Raw genomic sequence first — 19957 nt, forward strand, 5'->3', positions numbered from 1 at the left:
TGCTTTGGGTCTTTCAACACCCTCCTTCTCTGGATCAAAAGCAGTTCAATGACATGAAAAGCTTACAGCACCTGGTATTCCCAGGCGGTCTCCCATCCAAGTACTAACCAAGCCCAACCCTGCTTAGCTTCCGAGATCAGACGAGAGCGGGCGTGCTCAGGGTGGTATGGCCGTAAGCTGCAGACCTCAGCACAAAGTGTCAATTTATGGAATCAAGTGGTGAGTTGGGCAGTACTTGAAGTTACGAAACACAACCCTCCAATTTAACTACATTGTTAATGGTAACTGCATGGTTGCCTAATACTCTAACCCAAGGACTCAATTTAGCTTTTAACCAGCAGTACAGGCCCTGGTTTGGTGTAGATGGCCTCCACCAGCAGCACAGGACCTGGTGTGGTGTAGGTGGCCTCAGCCAGAAGCAAAGGCCCTGGTGGGGTGTATATGGCCTAAGCCAGAGCCACAGGCCCTGGTGTGGTGTAGATGGACTAAGCCAGCAGCGCAAGCCCTCGTGTAATGTAGATGGCCTCAGCCAGAAGCACAGGCCCTGGTGTGGTGTAGTTGGCCTCATCCAGTAGAGCAAGCCCTCGTGTGATGTATATGGCCTCATCCAGCAGCACAGGCCCTGGTGTGAATAAAATGGCCTCAACCAGCAACACAGGCCCTGGTGTGGGGTAGATGGCTTCAGCCAGAGCCACAGGCCCTGGTGTGGTGTAGTTGGCCTCAGCCAGAGCCACAGAACCTGGTGTGGTGTTGGTGGCCAAAGCCAAGAGCACAGGCCGTGGTGTGTTGTAGATGGCCTCAGCTAGCAGCACAGGACCTGGTGAGGTGGAGGTGGCTTCTTCCTGAAACTCAGGCCCTGGTGTGTTGTAGATGGCCTCAGCCGGAAGGACCGGTCCTCAGCCAGATGCACACGCCCTGGTGTAATTTAGATGACCTATCTTAGCAGCACAGGCCCCGGTGTGGTGCGGATGGCCTCACCTGGCAGCACAAGACATTGCTGAAAACAGCCAAAAGGAATGTCGTTTATGTGCCCTCATTAATGGGCAGCTGCTTTGGGTCTTTCAACACCCTCCTTCTCTGGATCAAAAGCAGTTCAATGACATGAAAAGCTTACGGCACCTGGTATTCCCAGGCGGTCTCCCATCCAAGTACTAACCAAGCCCAACCCTGCTTAGCTTCCGAGATCAGACGAGAGCGGGCGTGCTCAGGGTGGTATGGCCGTAAGCTGCAGACCTCAGCACAAAGTGTCAATTTATGGAATCAAGTGGTGAGTTGGGCAGTACTTGACGTTACGAAACACAACCCTCCAATTTAACTACATTGTTAATGGTAACTGCATGGTTGCCTAATACTCTAACCCAAGGACTCAATTTATCTTTTAACCAGCAGTACAGGCCCTGGTTTGGTGTAGATGGCCTCCACCAGCAGCACAGGACCTGGTGTGGTGTAGGTGGCCTCAGCCAGAAGCAAAGGCCCTGGTGGGGTGTATATGGCCTAAGCCAGAGCCACAGGCCCTGGTGTGGTGTAGATGGACTAAGCCAGCAGCGCAAGCCCTCGTGTAATGTAGATGGCCTCAGCCAGAAGCACAGGCCCTGGTGTGGTGTAGTTGGCCTCATCCAGTAGAGCAAGCCCTCGTGTGATGTATATGGCCTCATCCAGCAGCACAGGCCCTGGTGTGATTAAAATGGCCTCAACCAGCAACACAGGCCCTGGTGTGGGGTAGATGGCTTCAGCCAGAGCCACAGGCCCTGGTGTGGTGTAGTTGGCCTCAGCCAGAGCCACAGAACCTTGTGTGGTGTAGGTGGCCAAAGCCAGGAGCACAGGCCGTGGTGTGTTGTAGATGGCCTCAGCTAGCTGCACAGGACCTGGTGAGGTGGAGGTGGCTTCTTCCTGCAACTCAGGCCCTGGTGTGTTGTAGATGTTCTCAGCCGGAAGCAACGGTCCTCAGCCAGATGCAGACGCCCTGGTGTAATTTAGATGACCTATCTTAGCAGCACAGGCCCCGGTGTGGTGCGGATGGCCTCACCTGGCAGCACAAGACATTGCTGAAAACAGCCAAAAGGAATGTCGTTTATGTGCCCTCATTAATGGGCAGCTGCTTTGGGTCTTTCAACACCCTCCTTCTCTGGATCAAAAGCAGTTCAATGACATGAAAAGCTTACAGCACCTGGTATTCCCAGGCGGTCTCCCATCCAAGTACTAACCAAGCCCAACCCTGCTTAGCTTCCGAGATCAGACGAGAGCGGGCGTGCTCAGGGTGGTATGGCCGTAAGCTGCAGACCTCAGCACAAAGTGTCAATTTATGGAATCAAGTGGTGAGTTGGGCAGTACTTGAAGTTACGAAACACAACCCTCCAATTTAACTACATTGTTAATGGTAACTGCATGGTTGCCTAATACCCTAACCCAAGGACTCAATTTAGCTTTTAACCAGCAGTACAGGCCCTGGTTTGGTGTAGATGGCCTCCACCAGCAGCACAGGACCTGGTGTGGTGTAGGTGGCCTCAGCCAGAAGCAAAGGCCCTGGTGGGGTGTATATGGCCTAAGCCAGAGCCACAGGCCCTGGTGTGGTGTAGATGGACTAAGCCAGCAGCGCAAGCCCTCGTGTAATGTAGATGGCCTCAGCCAGAAGCACAGGCCCTGGTGTGGTGTAGTTGGCCTCATCCAGTAGAGCAAGCCCTCGTGTGATGTATATGGCCTCATCCAGCAGCACAGGCCCTGGTGTGATTAAAATGGCCTAGACCAGCAACACAGGCCCTGGTGTGGGGTAGATGGCTTCAGCCAGAGCCACAGGCCCTGGTGTGGTGTAGTTGGCCTCAGCCAGAGCCACAAAACCTGGTGTGGTGTAGGTGGCCAAAGCCAGGAGCACAGGCCGTGGTGTGTTGTAGATGGCCTCAGCTAGCAGCACAGGACCTGGTGAGGTGGAGGTGGCTTCTTCCTGAAACTCAGGCCCTGGTGTGTTGTAGATGTTCTCAGCCGGAAGCAACGGTCCTCAGCCAGATGCAGACGCCCTGGTGTAATTTAGATGACCTATCTTAGCAGCACAGGCCCCGGTGTGGTGCGGATGGCCTCACCTGGCAGCACAAGACATTGCTGAAAACAGCCAAAAGGAATGTCGTTTATGTGCCCTCATTAATGGGCAGCTGCTTTGGGTCTTTCAACACCCTCCTTCTCTGGATCAAAAGCAGTTCAATGACATGAAAAGCTTACAGCACCTGGTATTCCCAGGCGGTCTCCCATCCAAGTACTAACCAAGCCAAACCCTGCTTAGCTTCCGAGATCAGACGAGAGCGGGCGTGCTCAGGGTGGTATGGCCGTAAGCTGCAGACCTCAGCACAAAGTGTCAATTTATGGAATCAAGTGGTGAGTTGGGCAGTACTTGAAGTTACGAAACACAACCCTCCAATTTAACTACATTGTTAATGGTAACTGCATGGTTGCCTAATACCCTAACCCAAGGACTCAATTTAGCTTTTAACCAGCAGTACAGGCCCTGGTTTGGTGTAGATGGCCTCCACCAGCAGCACAGGACCTGGTGTGGTGTAGGTGGCCTCAGCCAGAAGCAAAGGCCCTGGTGGGGTGTATATGGCCTAAGCCAGAGCCACAGGCCCTGGTGTGGTGTAGATGGACTAAGCCAGCAGCGCAAGCCCTCGTGTAATGTAGATGGCCTCAGCCAGAAGCACAGGCCCTGGTGTGGTGTAGTTGGCCTCATCCAGTAGAGCAAGCCCTCGTGTGATGTATATGGCCTCATCCAGCAGCACAGGCCCTGGTGTGATTAAAATGGCCTAGACCAGCAACACAGGCCCTGGTGTGGGGTAGATGGCTTCAGCCAGAGCCACAGGCCCTGGTGTGGTGTAGTTGGCCTCAGCCAGAGCCACAGAACCTGGTGTGGTGTAGGTGGCCAAAGCCAGGAGCACAGGCCGTGGTGTGTTGTAGATGGCCTCAGCTAGCAGCACAGGACCTGGTGAGGTGGAGGTGGCTTCTTCCTGAAACTCAGGCCCTGGTGTGTTGTAGATGTTCTCAGCCGGAAGCAACGGTCCTCAGCCAGATGCAGACGCCCTGGTGTAATTTAGATGACCTATCTTAGCAGCACAGGCCCCGGTGTGGTGCGGATGGCCTCACCTGGCAGCACAAGACATTGCTGAACACAGCCAAAAGGAATGTCGTTTATGTGCCCTCATTAATGGGCAGCTGCTTTGGGTCTTTCAACACCCTCCTTCTCTGGATCAAAAGCAGTTCAATGACATGAAAAGCTTACGGCACCTGGTATTCCCAGGCGATCTCCCATCCAAGTACTAACCAAGCCCAACCCTGCTTAGCTTCCGAGATCAGACGAGAGCGGGCGTGCTCAGGGTGGTATGGCCGTAAGCTGCAGACCTCAGCACAAAGTGTCAATTTATGGAATCAAGTGGTGAGTTGGGCAGTACTTGAAGTTACGAAACACAACCCTCCAATTTAACTACATTGTTAATGGTAACTGCATGGTTGCCTAATACTCTAACCCAAGGACTCAATTTAGCTTTTAACCAGCAGTACAGGCCCTGGTTTGGTGTAGATGGCCTCCACCAGCAGCACAGGACCTGGTGTGGTGTAGGTGGCCTCAGCCAGAAGCAAAGGCCCTGGTGGGGTGTATATGGCCTAAGCCAGAGCCACAGGCCCTGTTGTGGTGTAGATGGACTAAGCCAGCAGCGCAAGCCCTCGTGTAATGTAGATGGCCTGAGCCAGAAGCACAGGCCCTGGTGTGGTGTAGTTGGCCTCATCCAGTAGAGCAAGCCCTCGTGTGATGTATATGGCCTCATCCAGCAGCACAGGCCCTGGTGTGATTAAAATGGCCTCAACCAGCAACACAGGCCCTGGTGTGGGGTAGATGGCTTCAGCCAGAGCCACAGGCCCTGGTGTGGTGTAGTTGGCCTCAGCCAGAGCCACAGAACCTGGTGTGGTGTAGGTGGCCAAAGCCAGGAGCACAGGCCGTGGTGTGTTGTAGATGGCCTCAGCTAGCTGCACAGGACCTGGTGAGGTGGAGGTGGCTTCTTCCTGCAACTCAGGCCCTGGTGTGTTGTAGATGTTCTCAGCCGGAAGCAACGGTCCTCAGCCAGATGCAGACGCCCTGGTGTAATTTAGATGACCTATCTTAGCAGCACAGGCCCCGGTGTGGTGCGGATGGCCTCACCTGGCAGCACAAGACATTGCTGAAAACAGCCAAAAGGAATGTCGTTTATGTGCCCTCATTAATGGGCAGCTGCTTTGGGTCTTTCAACACCCTCCTTCTCTGGATCAAAAGCAGTTCAATGACATGAAAAGCTTACAGCACCTGGTATTCCCAGGCGGTCTCCCATCCAAGTACTAACCAAGCCCAACCCTGCTTAGCTTCCGAGATCAGACGAGAGCGGGCGTGCTCAGGGTGGTATGGCCGTAAGCTGCAGACCTCAGCACAAAGTGTCAATTTATGGAATCAAGTGGTGAGTTGGGCAGTACTTGAAGTTACGAAACACAACCCTCCAATTTAACTACATTGTTAATGGTAACTGCATGGTTGCCTAATACTCTAACCCAAGGACTCAATTTAGCTTTTAACCAGCAGTACAGGCCCTGGTTTGGTGTAGATGGCCTCCACCAGCAGCACAGGACCTGGTGTGGTGTAGGTGGCCTCAGCCAGAAGCAAAGGCCCTGGTGGGGTGTATATGGCCTAAGCCAGAGCCACAGGCCCTGGTGTGGTGTAGATGGACTAAGCCAGCAGCGCAAGCCCTCGTGTAATGTAGATGGCCTCAGCCAGAAGCACAGGCCCTGGTGTGGTGTAGTTGGCCTCATCCAGTAGAGCAAGCCCTCGTGTGATGTATATGGCCTCATCCAGCAGCACAGGCCCTGGTGTGAATAAAATGGCCTCAACCAGCAACACAGGCCCTGGTGTGGGGTAGATGGCTTCAGCCAGAGCCACAGGCCCTGGTGTGGTGTAGTTGGCCTCAGCCAGAGCCACAGAACCTGGTGTGGTGTTGGTGGCCAAAGCCAAGAGCACAGGCCGTGGTGTGTTGTAGATGGCCTCAGCTAGCAGCACAGGACCTGGTGAGGTGGAGGTGGCTTCTTCCTGAAACTCAGGCCCTGGTGTGTTGTAGATGGCCTCAGCCGGAAGGACCGGTCCTCAGCCAGATGCACACGCCCTGGTGTAATTTAGATGACCTATCTTAGCAGCACAGGCCCCGGTGTGGTGCGGATGGCCTCACCTGGCAGCACAAGACATTGCTGAAAACAGCCAAAAGGAATGTCGTTTATGTGCCCTCATTAATGGGCAGCTGCTTTGGGTCTTTCAACACCCTCCTTCTCTGGATCAAAAGCAGTTCAATGACATGAAAAGCTTACGGCACCTGGTATTCCCAGGCGGTCTCCCATCCAAGTACTAACCAAGCCCAACCCTGCTTAGCTTCCGAGATCAGACGAGAGCGGGCGTGCTCAGGGTGGTATGGCCGTAAGCTGCAGACCTCAGCACAAAGTGTCAATTTATGGAATCAAGTGGTGAGTTGGGCAGTACTTGACGTTACGAAACACAACCCTCCAATTTAACTACATTGTTAATGGTAACTGCATGGTTGCCTAATACTCTAACCCAAGGACTCAATTTATCTTTTAACCAGCAGTACAGGCCCTGGTTTGGTGTAGATGGCCTCCACCAGCAGCACAGGACCTGGTGTGGTGTAGGTGGCCTCAGCCAGAAGCAAAGGCCCTGGTGGGGTGTATATGGCCTAAGCCAGAGCCACAGGCCCTGGTGTGGTGTAGATGGACTAAGCCAGCAGCGCAAGCCCTCGTGTAATGTAGATGGCCTCAGCCAGAAGCACAGGCCCTGGTGTGGTGTAGTTGGCCTCATCCAGTAGAGCAAGCCCTCGTGTGATGTATATGGCCTCATCCAGCAGCACAGGCCCTGGTGTGATTAAAATGGCCTCAACCAGCAACACAGGCCCTGGTGTGGGGTAGATGGCTTCAGCCAGAGCCACAGGCCCTGGTGTGGTGTAGTTGGCCTCAGCCAGAGCCACAGAACCTTGTGTGGTGTAGGTGGCCAAAGCCAGGAGCACAGGCCGTGGTGTGTTGTAGATGGCCTCAGCTAGCTGCACAGGACCTGGTGAGGTGGAGGTGGCTTCTTCCTGCAACTCAGGCCCTGGTGTGTTGTAGATGTTCTCAGCCGGAAGCAACGGTCCTCAGCCAGATGCAGACGCCCTGGTGTAATTTAGATGACCTATCTTAGCAGCACAGGCCCCGGTGTGGTGCGGATGGCCTCACCTGGCAGCACAAGACATTGCTGAAAACAGCCAAAAGGAATGTCGTTTATGTGCCCTCATTAATGGGCAGCTGCTTTGGGTCTTTCAACACCCTCCTTCTCTGGATCAAAAGCAGTTCAATGACATGAAAAGCTTACAGCACCTGGTATTCCCAGGCGGTCTCCCATCCAAGTACTAACCAAGCCCAACCCTGCTTAGCTTCCGAGATCAGACGAGAGCGGGCGTGCTCAGGGTGGTATGGCCGTAAGCTGCAGACCTCAGCACAAAGTGTCAATTTATGGAATCAAGTGGTGAGTTGGGCAGTACTTGAAGTTACGAAACACAACCCTCCAATTTAACTACATTGTTAATGGTAACTGCATGGTTGCCTAATACCCTAACCCAAGGACTCAATTTAGCTTTTAACCAGCAGTACAGGCCCTGGTTTGGTGTAGATGGCCTCCACCAGCAGCACAGGACCTGGTGTGGTGTAGGTGGCCTCAGCCAGAAGCAAAGGCCCTGGTGGGGTGTATATGGCCTAAGCCAGAGCCACAGGCCCTGGTGTGGTGTAGATGGACTAAGCCAGCAGCGCAAGCCCTCGTGTAATGTAGATGGCCTCAGCCAGAAGCACAGGCCCTGGTGTGGTGTAGTTGGCCTCATCCAGTAGAGCAAGCCCTCGTGTGATGTATATGGCCTCATCCAGCAGCACAGGCCCTGGTGTGATTAAAATGGCCTAGACCAGCAACACAGGCCCTGGTGTGGGGTAGATGGCTTCAGCCAGAGCCACAGGCCCTGGTGTGGTGTAGTTGGCCTCAGCCAGAGCCACAGAACCTGGTGTGGTGTAGGTGGCCAAAGCCAGGAGCACAGGCCGTGGTGTGTTGTAGATGGCCTCAGCTAGCAGCACAGGACCTGGTGAGGTGGAGGTGGCTTCTTCCTGAAACTCAGGCCCTGGTGTGTTGTAGATGTTCTCAGCCGGAAGCAACGGTCCTCAGCCAGATGCAGACGCCCTGGTGTAATTTAGATGACCTATCTTAGCAGCACAGGCCCCGGTGTGGTGCGGATGGCCTCACCTGGCAGCACAAGACATTGCTGAAAACAGCCAAAAGGAATGTCGTTTATGTGCCCTCATTAATGGGCAGCTGCTTTGGGTCTTTCAACACCCTCCTTCTCTGGATCAAAAGCAGTTCAATGACATGAAAAGCTTACAGCACCTGGTATTCCCAGGCGGTCTCCCATCCAAGTACTAACCAAGCCAAACCCTGCTTAGCTTCCGAGATCAGACGAGAGCGGGCGTGCTCAGGGTGGTATGGCCGTAAGCTGCAGACCTCAGCACAAAGTGTCAATTTATGGAATCAAGTGGTGAGTTGGGCAGTACTTGAAGTTACGAAACACAACCCTCCAATTTAACTACATTGTTAATGGTAACTGCATGGTTGCCTAATACCCTAACCCAAGGACTCAATTTAGCTTTTAACCAGCAGTACAGGCCCTGGTTTGGTGTAGATGGCCTCCACCAGCAGCACAGGACCTGGTGTGGTGTAGGTGGCCTCAGCCAGAAGCAAAGGCCCTGGTGGGGTGTATATGGCCTAAGCCAGAGCCACAGGCCCTGGTGTGGTGTAGATGGACTAAGCCAGCAGCGCAAGCCCTCGTGTAATGTAGATGGCCTCAGCCAGAAGCACAGGCCCTGGTGTGGTGTAGTTGGCCTCATCCAGTAGAGCAAGCCCTCGTGTGATGTATATGGCCTCATCCAGCAGCACAGGCCCTGGTGTGATTAAAATGGCCTAGACCAGCAACACAGGCCCTGGTGTGGGGTAGATGGCTTCAGCCAGAGCCACAGGCCCTGGTGTGGTGTAGTTGGCCTCAGCCAGAGCCACAGAACCTGGTGTGGTGTAGGTGGCCAAAGCCAGGAGCACAGGCCGTGGTGTGTTGTAGATGGCCTCAGCTAGCAGCACAGGACCTGGTGAGGTGGAGGTGGCTTCTTCCTGAAACTCAGGCCCTGGTGTGTTGTAGATGTTCTCAGCCGGAAGCAACGGTCCTCAGCCAGATGCAGACGCCCTGGTGTAATTTAGATGACCTATCTTAGCAGCACAGGCCCCGGTGTGGTGCGGATGGCCTCACCTGGCAGCACAAGACATTGCTGAACACAGCCAAAAGGAATGTCGTTTATGTGCCCTCATTAATGGGCAGCTGCTTTGGGTCTTTCAACACCCTCCTTCTCTGGATCAAAAGCAGTTCAATGACATGAAAAGCTTACGGCACCTGGTATTCCCAGGCGATCTCCCATCCAAGTACTAACCAAGCCCAACCCTGCTTAGCTTCCGAGATCAGACGAGAGCGGGCGTGCTCAGGGTGGTATGGCCGTAAGCTGCAGACCTCAGCACAAAGTGTCAATTTATGGAATCAAGTGGTGAGTTGGGCAGTACTTGAAGTTACGAAACACAACCCTCCAATTTAACTACATTGTTAATGGTAACTGCATGGTTGCCTAATACTCTAACCCAAGGACTCAATTTAGCTTTTAACCAGCAGTACAGGCCCTGGTTTGGTGTAGATGGCCTCCACCAGCAGCACAGGACCTGGTGTGGTGTAGGTGGCCTCAGCCAGAAGCAAAGGCCCTGGTGGGGTGTATATGGCCTAAGCCAGAGCCACAGGCCCTGTTGTGGTGTAGATGGACTAAGCCAGCAGCGCAAGCCCTCGTGTAATGTAGATGGCCTGAGCCAGAAGCACAGGCCCTGGTGTGGTGTAGTTGGCCTCATCCAGTAGAGCAAGCCCTCGTGTGATGTATATGGCCTCATCCAGCAGCACAGGCCCTGGTGTGATTAAAATGGCCTCAACCAGCAACACAGGCCCTGGTGTGGGGTAGATGGCTTCAGCCAGAGCCACAGGCCCTGGTGTGGTGTAGTTGGCCTCAGCCAGAGCCACAGAACCTGGTGTGGTGTAGGTGGCCAAAGCCAGGAGCACAGGCCGTGGTGTGTTGTAGATGGCCTCAGCTAGCTGCACAGGACCTGGTGAGGTGGAGGTGGCTTCTTCCTGCAACTCAGGCCCTGGTGTGTTGTAGATGTTCTCAGCCGGAAGCAACGGTCCTCAGCCAGATGCAGACGCCCTGGTGTAATTTAGATGACCTATCTTAGCAGCACAGGCCCCGGTGTGGTGCGGATGGCCTCACCTGGCAGCACAAGACATTGCTGAAAACAGCCAAAAGGAATGTCGTTTATGTGCCCTCATTAATGGGCAGCTGCTTTGGGTCTTTCAACACCCTCCTTCTCTGGATCAAAAGCAGTTCAATGACATGAAAAGCTTACAGCACCTGGTATTCCCAGGCGGTCTCCCATCCAAGTACTAACCAAGCCCAACCCTGCTTAGCTTCCGAGATCAGACGAGAGCGGGCGTGCTCAGGGTGGTATGGCCGTAAGCTGCAGACCTCAGCACAAAGTGTCAATTTATGGAATCAAGTGGTGAGTTGGGCAGTACTTGAAGTTACGAAACACAACCCTCCAATTTAACTACATTGTTAATGGTAACTGCATGGTTGCCTAATACTCTAACCCAAGGACTCAATTTAGCTTTTAACCAGCAGTACAGGCCCTGGTTTGGTGTAGATGGCCTCCACCAGCAGCACAGGACCTGGTGTGGTGTAGGTGGCCTCAGCCAGAAGCAAAGGCCCTGGTGGGGTGTATATGGCCTAAGCCAGAGCCACAGGCCCTGTTGTGGTGTAGATGGACTAAGCCAGCAGCGCAAGCCCTCGTGTAATGTAGATGGCCTGAGCCAGAAGCACAGGCCCTGGTGTGGTGTAGTTGGCCTCATCCAGTAGAGCAAGCCCTCGTGTGATGTATATGGCCTCATCCAGCAGCACAGGCCCTGGTGTGATTAAAATGGCCTCAACCAGCAACACAGGCCCTGGTGTGGGGTAGATGGCTTCAGCCAGAGCCACAGGCCCTGGTGTGGTGTAGTTGGCCTCAGCCAGAGCCACAGAACCTGGTGTGGTGTAGGTGGCCAAAGCCAGGAGCACAGGCCGTGGTGTGTTGTAGATGGCCTCAGCTAGCTGCACAGGACCTGGTGAGGTGGAGGTGGCTTCTTCCTGCAACTCAGGCCCTGGTGTGTTGTAGATGTTCTCAGCCGGAAGCAACGGTCCTCAGCCAGATGCAGACGCCCTGGTGTAATTTAGATGACCTATCTTAGCAGCACAGGCCCCGGTGTGGTGCGGATGGCCTCACCTGGCAGCACAAGACATTGCTGAAAACAGCCAAAAGGAATGTCGTTTATGTGCCCTCATTAATGGGCAGCTGCTTTGGGTCTTTCAACACCCTCCTTCTCTGGATCAAAAGCAGTTCAATGACATGAAAAGCTTACAGCACCTGGTATTCCCAGGCGGTCTCCCATCCAAGTACTAACCAAGCCCAACCCTGCTTAGCTTCCGAGATCAGACGAGAGCGGGCGTGCTCAGGGTGGTATGGCCGTAAGCTGCAGACCTCAGCACAAAGTGTCAATTTATGGAATCAAGTGGTGAGTTGGGCAGTACTTGAAGTTACGAAACACAACCCTCCAATTTAACTACATTGTTAATGGTAACTGCATGGTTGCCTAATACTCTAACCCAAGGACTCAATTTAGCTTTTAACCAGCAGTACAGGCCCTGGTTTGGTGTAGATGGCCTCCACCAGCAGCACAGGACCTGGTGTGGTGTAGGTGGCCTCAGCCAGAAGCAAAGGCCCTGGTGGGGTGTATATGGCCTAAGCCAGAGCCACAGGCCCTGGTGTGGTGTAGATGGACTAAGCCAGCAGCGCAAGCCCTCGTGTAATGTAGATGGCCTCAGCCAGAAGCACAGGCCCTGGTGTGGTGTAGTTGGCCTCATCCAGTAGAGCAAGCCCTCGTGTGATGTATATGGCCTCATCCAGCAGCACAGGCCCTGGTGTGAATAAAATGGCCTCAACCAGCAACACAGGCCCTGGTGTGGGGTAGATGGCTTCAGCCAGAGCCACAGGCCCTGGTGTGGTGTAGTTGGCCTCAGCCAGAGCCACAGAACCTGGTGTGGTGTTGGTGGCCAAAGCCAGGAGCACAGGCCGTGGTGTGTTGTAGATGGCCTCAGCTAGCAGCACAGGACCTGGTGAGGTGGAGGTGGCTTCTTCCTGAAACTCAGGCCCTGGTGTGTTGTAGATGGCCTCAGCCGGAAGCACCGTTCCTCAGCCAGATGCAGACGCCCTGGTGTAATTTAGATGACCTATCTTAGCAGCACAGGCCCCGGTGTGGTGCGGATGGCCTCACCTGGCAGCACAAGACATTGCTGAAAACAGCCAAAAGGAATGTCGTTTATGTGCCCTCATTAATGGGCAGCTGCTTTGGGTCTTTCAACACCCTCCTTCTCTGGATCAAAAGCAGTTCAATGACATGAAAAGCTTACAGCACCTGGTATTCCCAGGCGGTCTCCCATCCAAGTACTAACCAAGCCCAACCCTGCTTAACTTCCGAGATCAGACGAGAGCGGGCGTGCTCAGGGTGGTATGGCCGTAAGCTGCAGACCTCAGCACAAAGTGTCAATTTATGGAATCAAGTGGTGAGTTGGGCAGTACTTGAAGTTACGAAACACAACCCTCCAATTTAACTACATTGTTAATGGTAACTGCATGGTTGCCTAATACCCTAACCCAAGGACTCAATTTTGCTTTTAACCAGCAGTACAGGCCCTGGTTTGGTGTAGATGGCCTCCACCAGCAGCACAGGACCTGGTGTGGTGTAGGTGGCCTCAGCCAGAAGCAAAGGCCCTGGTGGGGTGTATATGGCCTAAGCCAGAGCCACAGGCCCTGTTGTGGTGTAGATGGACTAAGCCAGCAGCGCAAGCCCTCGTGTAATGTAGATGGCCTCAGCCAGAAGCACAGGCCCTGGTGTGGTGTAGTTGGCCTCATCCAGTAGAGCAAGCCCTCGTGTGATGTATATGGCCTCATCCAGCAGCACAGGCCCTGGTGTGATTAAAATGGCCTCAACCAGCAACACAGGCCCTGGTGTGGGGTAGATGGCTTCAGCCAGAGCCACAGGCCCTGGTGTGGTGTAGTTGGCCTCAGCCAGAGCCACAGAACCTGGTGTGGTGTTGGTGGCCAAAGCCAGGAGCACAGGCCGTGGTGTGTTGTAGATGGCCTCAGCTAGCAGCACAGGACCTGGTGAGGTGGAGGTGGCTTCTTCCTGCAACTCAGGCCCTGGTGTGTTGTAGAAGGCCTCAGCCGGAAGCACCGGTCCTCAGCCAGATGCACACGCCCTGGTGTAATTTAGATGACCTATCTTAGCAGCACAGGCCCCGGTGTGGTGCGGATGGCCTCACCTGGCAGCACAAGACATTGCTGAAAACAGCCAAAAGGAATGTCGTTTATGTGCCCTCATTAATGGGCAGCTGCTTTGGGTCTTTCAACACCCTCCTTCTCTGGATCAAAAGCAGTTCAATGACATGAAAAGCTTACAGCACCTGGTATTCCCAGGCGGTCTCCCATCCAAGTACTAACCAAGCCCAACCCTGCTTAGCTTCCGAGATCAGACGAGAGCGGGCGTGCTCAGGGTGGTATGGCCGTAAGCTGCAGACCACAGCACAAAGTGTCAATTTATGGAATCAAGTGGTGAGTTGGGCAGTACTTGAAGTTACGAAACACAACCCTCCAATTTAACTACATTGTTAATGGTAACTGCATGGTTGCCTAATACCCTAACCCAAGGACTCAATTTAGCTTTTAACCAGCAGTACAGGCCCTGGTTTGGTGTAGATGGCCTCCACCAGCAGCACAGGACCTGGTGTGGTGTAGGTGGCCTCAGCCAGAAGCAAAGGCCCTGGTGGGGTGTATATGGCCTAAGCCAGAGCCAAAGGCCCTGGTGTGGTGTAGATGGACTAAGCCAGCAGCGCAAGCCCTCGTGTAATGTAGATGGCCTCAGCCAGAAGCACAGGCCCTGGTGTGGTGTAGTTGGCCTCATCCAGTAGAGCAAGCCCTCGTGTGATGTATATGGCCTCATCCAGCAGCACAGGCCCTGGTGTGATTAAAATGGCCTCAACCAGCAACACAGGCCCTGGTGTGGGGTAGATGGCTTCAGCCAGAGCCACAGGCCCTGGTGTGGTGTTGGTGGCCTCAGCCAGAGCCACAGAACCTGGTGTGGTGTTGGTGGCCAAAGCCAGGAGCACAGGCCGTGGTGTGTTGTAGATGGCCTCAGCTAGCAGCACAGGACCTGGTGAGGTGGAGGTGGCTTCTTCCTGAAACTCAGGCCCTGGTGTGTTGTAGATGGCCTCAGCCGGAAGCACCGGTCCTCAGCCAGATGCACACGCCCTGGTGTAATTTAGATGACCTATCTTAGCAGCACAGGCCCTGGTGTGGTGCGGATGGCCTCACCTGGCAGCACAAGACATTGCTGAAAACAGCCAAAAGGAATGTCGTTTATGTGCCCTCATTAATGGGCAGCTGCTTTGGGTCTTTCAACACCCTCCTTCTCTGGATCAAAAGCAGTTCAATGACATGAAAAGCTTACAGCACCTGGTATTCCCAGGCGGTCTCCCATCCAAGTACTAACCAAGCCCAACCCTGCTTAGCTTCCGAGATCAGACGAGAGCGGGCGTGCTCAGGGTGGTATGGCCGTAAGCTGCAGACCTCAGCACAAAGTGTCAATTTATGGAATCAAGTGGTGAGTTGGGCAGTACTTGAAGTTACGAAACACAACCCTCCAATTTAACTACATTGTTAATGGTAACTGCATGGTTGCCTAATACTCTAACCCAAGGACTCAATTTATCTTTTAACCAGCAGTACAGGCCCTGGTTTGGTGTAGATGGCCTCCACCAGCAGCACAGGACCTGGTGTGGTGTAGGTGGCCTCAGCCAGAAGCAAAGGCCCTGGTGGGGTGTATATGGCCTAAGCCAGAGCCACAGGCCCTGGTGTGGTGTAGATGGACTAAGCCAGCAGCGCAAGCCCTCGTGTAATGTAGATGGCCTCAGCCAGAAGCACAGGCCCTGGTGTGGTGTAGTTGGCCTCATCCAGTAGAGCAAGCCCTCGTGTGATGTATATGGCCTCATCCAGCAGCACAGGCCCTGGTGTGATTAAAATGGCCTCAACCAGCAACACAGGCCCTGGTGTGGGGTAGATGGCTTCAGCCAGAGCCACAGGCCCTGGTGTGGTGTAGTTGGCCTCAGCCAGAGCCACAGAACCTGGTGTGGTGTAGGTGGCCAAAGCCAGGAGCACAGGCCGTGGTGTGTTGTAGATGGCCTCAGCTAGCAGCACAGGACCTGGTGAGGTGGAGGTGGCTTCTTCCTGCAACTCAGGCCCTGGTGTGATTAAAATGGCCTCAACCAGCAACACAGGCCCTGGTGTGGGGTAGATGGCTTCAGCCAGAGCCACAGGCCCTGGTGTGGTGTAGTTGGCCTCAGCCAGAGCCACAGAACCTGGTGTGGTGTAGGTGGCCAAAGCCAGGAGCACAGGCCGTGGTGTGTTGTAGATGGCCTCAGCTAGCAGCACAGGACCTGGTGAGGTGGAGGTGGCTTCTTCCTGCAACTCAGGCCCTGGTGTGTTGTAGATGTTCTCAGCCGGAAGCAACGGTCCTCAGCCAGATGCAGACGCCCTGGTGTAATTTAGATGACCTATCTTAGCAGCACAGGCCCCGGTGTGGTGCGGATGGCCTCACCTGGCAGCACAAGACATTGCTGAAAACAGCCAAAAGGAATGTCGTTTATGTGCCCTCATTAATGGGCAGCTGCTTTGGGTCTTTCAACACCCTCCTTCTCTGGATCAAAAGCAGTTCAATGACATGAAAAGCTTACAGCACCTGGTATTCCCAGGCGGTCTCCCATCCAAGTACTAACCAAGCCCAACCCTGCTTAGCTTCCGAGATCAGACGAGAGCGGGCGTGCTCAGGGTGGTATGGCCGTAAGCTGCAGACCTCAGCACAAAGTGTCAATTTATGGAATCAAGTGGTGAGTTGGGCAGTACTTGAAGTTACGAAACACAACCCTCCAATTTAACTACATTGTTAATGGTAACTGCATGGTTGCCTAATACTCTAACCCAAGGACTCAATTTAGCTTTTAACCAGCAGTACAGGCCCTGGTTTGGTGTAGATGGCCTCCACCAGCAGCACAGGACCTGGTGTGGTGTAGGTGGCCTCAGCCAGAAGCAAAGGCCCTGGTGGGGTGTATATGGCCTAAGCCAGAGCCACAGGCCCTGGTGTGGTGTAGATGGACTAAGCCAGCAGCGCAAGCCCTCGTGTAATGTAGATGGCCTCAGCCAGAAGCACAGGCCCTGGTGTGGTGTAGTTGGCCTCATCCAGTAGAGCAAGCCCTCGTGTGATGTATATGGCCTCATCCAGCAGCACAGGCCCTGGTGTGATTAAAATGGCCTCAACCAGCAACACAGGCCCTGGTGTGGGGTAGATGGCTTCAGCCAGAGCCACAGGCCCTGGTGTGGTGTAGTTGGCCTCAGCCAGAGCCACAGAACCTTGTGTGGTGTAGGTGGCCAAAGCCAGGAGCACAGGCCGTGGTGTGTTGTAGATGGCCTCAGCTAGCTGCACAGGACCTGGTGAGGTGGAGGTGGCTTCTTCCTGCAACTCAGGCCCTGGTGTGTTGTAGATGTTCTCAGCCGGAAGCAACGGTCCTCAGCCAGATGCAGACGCCCTGGTGTAATTTAGATGACCTATCTTAGCAGCACAGGCCCCGGTGTGGTGCGGATGGCCTCACCTGGCAGCACAAGACATTGCTGAAAACAGCCAAAAGGAATGTCGTTTATGTGCCCTCATTAATGGGCAGCTGCTTTGGGTCTTTCAACACCCTCCTTCTCTGGATCAAAAGCAGTTCAATGACATGAAAAGCTTACAGCACCTGGTATTCCCAGGCGGTCTCCCATCCAAGTACTAACCAAGCCCAACCCTGCTTAGCTTCCGAGATCAGACGAGAGCGGGCGTGCTCAGGGTGGTATGGCCGTAAGCTGCAGACCTCAGCACAAAGTGTCAATTTATGGAATCAAGTGGTGAGTTGGGCAGTACTTGAAGTTACGAAACACAACCCTCCAATTTAACTACATTGTTAATGGTAACTGCATGGTTGCCTAATACCCTAACCCAAGGACTCAATTTAGCTTTTAACCAGCAGTACAGGCCCTGGTTTGGTGTAGATGGCCTCCACCAGCAGCACAGGACCTGGTGTGGTGTAGGTGGCCTCAGCCAGAAGCAAAGGCCCTGGTGGGGTGTATATGGCCTAAGCCAGAGCCACAGGCCCTGGTGTGGTGTAGATGGACTAAGCCAGCAGCGCAAGCCCTCGTGTAATGTAGATGGCCTCAGCCAGAAGCACAGGCCCTGGTGTGGTGTAGTTGGCCTCATCCAGTAGAGCAAGCCCTCGTGTGATGTATATGGCCTCATCCAGCAGCACAGGCCCTGGTGTGATTAAAATGGCCTAGACCAGCAACACAGGCCCTGGTGTGGGGTAGATGGCTTCAGCCAGAGCCACAGGCCCTGGTGTGGTGTAGTTGGCCTCAGCCAGAGCCACAGAACCTGGTGTGGTGTAGGTGGCCAAAGCCAGGAGCACAGGCCGTGGTGTGTTGTAGATGGCCTCAGCTAGCAGCACAGGACCTGGTGAGGTGGAGGTGGCTTCTTCCTGAAACTCAGGCCCTGGTGTGTTGTAGATGTTCTCAGCCGGAAGCAACGGTCCTCAGCCAGATGCAGACGCCCTGGTGTAATTTAGATGACCTATCTTAGCAGCACAGGCCCCGGTGTGGTGCGGATGGCCTCACCTGGCAGCACAAGACATTGCTGAAAACAGCCAAAAGGAATGTCGTTTATGTGCCCTCATTAATGGGCAGCTGCTTTGGGTCTTTCAACACCCTCCTTCTCTGGATCAAAAGCAGTTCAATGACATGAAAAGCTTACAGCACCTGGTATTCCCAGGCGGTCTCCCATCCAAGTACTAACCAAGCCAAACCCTGCTTAGCTTCCGAGATCAGACGAGAGCGGGCGTGCTCAGGGTGGTATGGCCGTAAGCTGCAGACCTCAGCACAAAGTGTCAATTTATGGAATCAAGTGGTGAGTTGGGCAGTACTTGAAGTTACGAAACACAACCCTCCAATTTAACTACATTGTTAATGGTAACTGCATGGTTGCCTAATACCCTAACCCAAGGACTCAATTTAGCTTTTAACCAGCAGTACAGGCCCTGGTTTGGTGTAGATGGCCTCCACCAGCAGCACAGGACCTGGTGTGGTGTAGGTGGCCTCAGCCAGAAGCAAAGGCCCTGGTGGGGTGTATATGGCCTAAGCCAGAGCCACAGGCCCTGGTGTGGTGTAGATGGACTAAGCCAGCAGCGCAAGCCCTCGTGTAATGTAGATGGCCTCAGCCAGAAGCACAGGCCCTGGTGTGGTGTAGTTGGCCTCATCCAGTAGAGCAAGCCCTCGTGTGATGTATATGGCCTCATCCAGCAGCACAGGCCCTGGTGTGATTAAAATGGCCTAGACCAGCAACACAGGCCCTGGTGTGGGGTAGATGGCTTCAGCCAGAGCCACAGGCCCTGGTGTGGTGTAGTTGGCCTCAGCCAGAGCCACAGAACCTGGTGTGGTGTAGGTGGCCAAAGCCAGGAGCACAGGCCGTGGTGTGTTGTAGATGGCCTCAGCTAGCAGCACAGGACCTGGTGAGGTGGAGGTGGCTTCTTCCTGAAACTCAGGCCCTGGTGTGTTGTAGATGTTCTCAGCCGGAAGCAACGGTCCTCAGCCAGATGCAGACGCCCTGGTGTAATTTAGATGACCTATCTTAGCAGCACAGGCCCCGGTGTGGTGCGGATGGCCTCACCTGGCAGCACAAGACATTGCTGAACACAGCCAAAAGGAATGTCGTTTATGTGCCCTCATTAATGGGCAGCTGCTTTGGGTCTTTCAACACCCTCCTTCTCTGGATCAAAAGCAGTTCAATGACATGAAAAGCTTACGGCACCTGGTATTCCCAGGCGATCTCCCATCCAAGTACTAACCAAGCCCAACCCTGCTTAGCTTCCGAGATCAGACGAGAGCGGGCGTGCTCAGGGTGGTATGGCCGTAAGCTGCAGACCTCAGCACAAAGTGTCAATTTATGGAATCAAGTGGTGAGTTGGGCAGTACTTGAAGTTACGAAACACAACCCTCCAATTTAACTACATTGTTAATGGTAACTGCATGGTTGCCTAATACTCTAACCCAAGGACTCAATTTAGCTTTTAACCAGCAGTACAGGCCCTGGTTTGGTGTAGATGGCCTCCACCAGCAGCACAGGACCTGGTGTGGTGTAGGTGGCCTCAGCCAGAAGCAAAGGCCCTGGTGGGGTGTATATGGCCTAAGCCAGAGCCACAGGCCCTGTTGTGGTGTAGATGGACTAAGCCAGCAGCGCAAGCCCTCGTGTAATGTAGATGGCCTGAGCCAGAAGCACAGGCCCTGGTGTGGTGTAGTTGGCCTCATCCAGTAGAGCAAGCCCTCGTGTGATGTATATGGCCTCATCCAGCAGCACAGGCCCTGGTGTGATTAAAATGGCCTCAACCAGCAACACAGGCCCTGGTGTGGGGTAGATGGCTTCAGCCAGAGCCACAGGCCCTGGTGTGGTGTAGTTGGCCTCAGCCAGAGCCACAGAACCTTGTGTGGTGTAGGTGGCCAAAGCCAGGAGCACAGGCCGTGGTGTGTTGTAGATGGCCTCAGCTAGCTGCACAGGACCTGGTGAGGTGGAGGTGGCTTCTTCCTGCAACTCAGGCCCTG

General features: G+C 54.1%; 19 non-coding genes across 19 annotated transcripts; all 19 read right to left on the reverse strand.

The window, feature by feature from the left end:
• Window positions 1-59: 59 nt before the first annotated feature.
• LOC146366941 (5S ribosomal RNA) lies at window positions 60-178 on the reverse strand. Its single transcript, XR_014797844.1, has one exon. It is a non-coding gene; the product is annotated as a 5S ribosomal RNA (ribosomal RNA).
• A 929-nt stretch (window positions 179-1107) lies between these two features.
• Window positions 1108-1226, reverse strand: LOC146366942 (5S ribosomal RNA). Its single transcript, XR_014798465.1, has one exon. It is a non-coding gene; the product is annotated as a 5S ribosomal RNA (ribosomal RNA).
• Window positions 1227-2155: 929 nt separating this feature from the next.
• LOC146366943 (5S ribosomal RNA) lies at window positions 2156-2274 on the reverse strand. Its single transcript, XR_014797845.1, has one exon. It is a non-coding gene; the product is annotated as a 5S ribosomal RNA (ribosomal RNA).
• A 929-nt stretch (window positions 2275-3203) lies between these two features.
• Window positions 3204-3322, reverse strand: LOC146366944 (5S ribosomal RNA). The gene has a single exon (XR_014798025.1). It is a non-coding gene; the product is annotated as a 5S ribosomal RNA (ribosomal RNA).
• A 929-nt stretch (window positions 3323-4251) lies between these two features.
• On the reverse strand, window positions 4252-4370 carry LOC146366945 (5S ribosomal RNA). The gene has a single exon (XR_014797915.1). It is a non-coding gene; the product is annotated as a 5S ribosomal RNA (ribosomal RNA).
• Window positions 4371-5299: 929 nt separating this feature from the next.
• Window positions 5300-5418, reverse strand: LOC146366946 (5S ribosomal RNA). The gene has a single exon (XR_014797846.1). It is a non-coding gene; the product is annotated as a 5S ribosomal RNA (ribosomal RNA).
• Window positions 5419-6347: 929 nt separating this feature from the next.
• Window positions 6348-6466, reverse strand: LOC146366947 (5S ribosomal RNA). Its single transcript, XR_014798466.1, has one exon. It is a non-coding gene; the product is annotated as a 5S ribosomal RNA (ribosomal RNA).
• A 929-nt stretch (window positions 6467-7395) lies between these two features.
• LOC146366948 (5S ribosomal RNA) lies at window positions 7396-7514 on the reverse strand. Its single transcript, XR_014797847.1, has one exon. It is a non-coding gene; the product is annotated as a 5S ribosomal RNA (ribosomal RNA).
• A 929-nt stretch (window positions 7515-8443) lies between these two features.
• Window positions 8444-8562, reverse strand: LOC146366949 (5S ribosomal RNA). The gene has a single exon (XR_014798026.1). It is a non-coding gene; the product is annotated as a 5S ribosomal RNA (ribosomal RNA).
• A 929-nt stretch (window positions 8563-9491) lies between these two features.
• Window positions 9492-9610, reverse strand: LOC146366950 (5S ribosomal RNA). Its single transcript, XR_014797916.1, has one exon. It is a non-coding gene; the product is annotated as a 5S ribosomal RNA (ribosomal RNA).
• A 929-nt stretch (window positions 9611-10539) lies between these two features.
• LOC146366951 (5S ribosomal RNA) lies at window positions 10540-10658 on the reverse strand. The gene has a single exon (XR_014797848.1). It is a non-coding gene; the product is annotated as a 5S ribosomal RNA (ribosomal RNA).
• Window positions 10659-11587: 929 nt separating this feature from the next.
• Window positions 11588-11706, reverse strand: LOC146366952 (5S ribosomal RNA). Its single transcript, XR_014797849.1, has one exon. It is a non-coding gene; the product is annotated as a 5S ribosomal RNA (ribosomal RNA).
• A 929-nt stretch (window positions 11707-12635) lies between these two features.
• LOC146366953 (5S ribosomal RNA) lies at window positions 12636-12754 on the reverse strand. Its single transcript, XR_014798354.1, has one exon. It is a non-coding gene; the product is annotated as a 5S ribosomal RNA (ribosomal RNA).
• A 929-nt stretch (window positions 12755-13683) lies between these two features.
• Window positions 13684-13802, reverse strand: LOC146366954 (5S ribosomal RNA). Its single transcript, XR_014797850.1, has one exon. It is a non-coding gene; the product is annotated as a 5S ribosomal RNA (ribosomal RNA).
• Window positions 13803-14731: 929 nt separating this feature from the next.
• On the reverse strand, window positions 14732-14850 carry LOC146366955 (5S ribosomal RNA). Its single transcript, XR_014797851.1, has one exon. It is a non-coding gene; the product is annotated as a 5S ribosomal RNA (ribosomal RNA).
• Window positions 14851-16013: 1163 nt separating this feature from the next.
• On the reverse strand, window positions 16014-16132 carry LOC146366956 (5S ribosomal RNA). Its single transcript, XR_014797852.1, has one exon. It is a non-coding gene; the product is annotated as a 5S ribosomal RNA (ribosomal RNA).
• Window positions 16133-17061: 929 nt separating this feature from the next.
• LOC146366957 (5S ribosomal RNA) lies at window positions 17062-17180 on the reverse strand. The gene has a single exon (XR_014797853.1). It is a non-coding gene; the product is annotated as a 5S ribosomal RNA (ribosomal RNA).
• A 929-nt stretch (window positions 17181-18109) lies between these two features.
• LOC146366958 (5S ribosomal RNA) lies at window positions 18110-18228 on the reverse strand. Its single transcript, XR_014798027.1, has one exon. It is a non-coding gene; the product is annotated as a 5S ribosomal RNA (ribosomal RNA).
• Window positions 18229-19157: 929 nt separating this feature from the next.
• LOC146366959 (5S ribosomal RNA) lies at window positions 19158-19276 on the reverse strand. Its single transcript, XR_014797917.1, has one exon. It is a non-coding gene; the product is annotated as a 5S ribosomal RNA (ribosomal RNA).
• Between the last annotated feature and the right edge of the window lie 681 nt (window positions 19277-19957).

The sequence above is a fragment of the Perissodus microlepis genome, chromosome 18 (assembly GCF_051167445.1).
Source record: "Perissodus microlepis isolate ML-2025 ecotype Zambia chromosome 18, ASM5116744v1, whole genome shotgun sequence".
Taxonomy (NCBI): Eukaryota; Metazoa; Chordata; class Actinopteri; order Cichliformes; family Cichlidae; genus Perissodus; species Perissodus microlepis.